The 1,994-nt window shown below is 45.4% G+C and overlaps 1 non-coding gene across 1 annotated transcript; it reads right to left on the bottom strand.

Moving 5' to 3' along the window:
* Positions 1 to 964: 964 nt before the first annotated feature.
* Positions 965 to 1,127, bottom strand: LOC129714294 (U1 spliceosomal RNA). The gene has a single exon (XR_008726330.1). It is a non-coding gene; the product is annotated as a U1 spliceosomal RNA (small nuclear RNA).
* Positions 1,128 to 1,994: the final 867 nt, after the last annotated feature.

The raw sequence follows: 1,994 nt of genomic DNA, 5'->3' as shown, positions 1-1,994 counted from the left end.
TTTGGTGTACAAAGTTGTGAAGCACAAACTAGTCTCCCTCAGCTACAACAGGACTCAAGAGAGCTTGCATTACACTTAACAAGATCATCATAAGTTCATAACATCATAAGATCATAAGTGATAGAAGCAGGATTAGGCCATTTGGCCCATCTACACCATTCAATCATGTCTGATCTATCTCTCCCTCCTAACCTCATTCTCCTGCCTTCTCCCCATAACTCCTGACCCCCGCACTGATGAGTTAATGGGAATCTTATTTATTCATACTATTAATCCTTTCAGTGGATGGGCTGGCAAGTAGATACTCTCGAAAGAGAGAGCCAAACCTAGATTGCCATAATATTGGGCGGCAGCGTTGCTGCCTTACAGCGCCATAGACCCGGGTGCTGTCTGTACGGAGTTTGTGCGTTCTCCCTGTGACCACGTGGGTTTTCTCTGAGATATTCAGTTTCTTCCCCACTCCAAAGACATACAGGTTTGTACGTTAATTGCCTTGGTATAAATGTAAAATGTTCCATAGTGTAGGATAGTGTTAATGTGCGGGGATCCTGAATGAATATAAAAGTAATTTCCACAATCCCATGCCCCCAGCAAGGAAGTCACACTTATAGATAGTGTTTGTCAGCATTTGGCTGAACACCATTCTGAATCTAGATTTAGTTTAGAGATACAGTGCGGAAACAGGCCCTTCGGCCCACCGGGTCCGTGCCGACCAGCGATCCCCGCACATTAATGCTACCCTACACACACTAGGGGCAATTTGCAATTATACCCAAGCCGATTAACCTACAAGCCTGTACGTCTTTGGAGTGTGGGAGGAAACCGGAGCTCCTGGAGAAAACTTACGAGGAGAATGTACAAACTCTGCACAGACAAGCACCTGTAGTCAAGATCGAAACTGGGTCTCTGGCACTGGAAGGCAGCAAATGTAACACTGAGCCACCTTATAACAAAAAATATAATGTAAATGTAAACGTTACGTAGTCCCCCACTACCACAAATGTGGCAGTTGAGTGTCCCATCATCGGGGACATCATAGATGTTAACACACCCGAAATGTAATGGGATTGTCACGTCCTGGGATAACCACCATTTTGACCACGGTCTCTCCCCTGCCGGATAGGTTTAAGGGGCGAGCTTAAAATGTAAGTAGCTACAAGAAGAGGATGAAAATCCTTGAATCATTGTCCTAGCACGGCTGAAATTGAGGGGAGGCCTGACAGAGGTATATATCTAGAATTCTGAGAGAGAGGCAAAACGCTGGAGTAACTCATTCTACAGGGACAGGCGTCATCTCTGGAGAGAAGGAATGGGTGACGTTTTGGGTCACTCGACTGAGAGTCAGGGGAGAGGGAAGCGAGAGATATGGAAGGGTGAGGTGTGAAAACAAGATCAAAGGGGACGGAGCTGAAGGAAAATGTAGATCATTGTTAGCTATGGGGAAGGTGAGAACAAGGCACAGATCGGCTCAGAACCTCTTACTTCTCAAATCCTCAGGGGCATAACTTTCAGTTGAGAGGGTCAAAGTTTAAATGAGATGTGCAATGCAATGTATTACACAGAGAGGTCCCTGGAAGGCGAGTGGTGGAAGCAGACATGATAACACTGTTTAAGAGGCATTTAGACAGGCACATAAACTGGCAGCAAAGGTAGATCACGCGCTGGCATTGGCAGCATGGTCAGCACAGGCATGATGGGCAGAATGGCCTGCTCCTGAGCTAAGCTGTTCCATGTGCTAATACTGGGACTTGTAGGTTTCTTGCGAAGTAAGATTTTCTCTTTTGGTTTTAATCTTTCTCATAACCATACTGCATAATTTAACACTGGGAGGTCAGCACACAAGGAAGACATTTATTCCTGGCCACTGTGACAAAAGATGTGGAAGATATCCGTGCCTGTTCAACACCCCCCACACTTGAACATGACGAGATAAGTCCAATCAGTGATCACACTCTTGTTTTTCAAACAAAGACAAACAAAACAAAGACATTCCA

Source organism: Leucoraja erinacea, chromosome 38, assembly GCF_028641065.1.
Source record: "Leucoraja erinacea ecotype New England chromosome 38, Leri_hhj_1, whole genome shotgun sequence".
Taxonomy (NCBI): domain Eukaryota; kingdom Metazoa; phylum Chordata; class Chondrichthyes; order Rajiformes; family Rajidae; genus Leucoraja; species Leucoraja erinaceus.
This window is presented reverse-complemented; position numbering and strand designations above follow the sequence as displayed.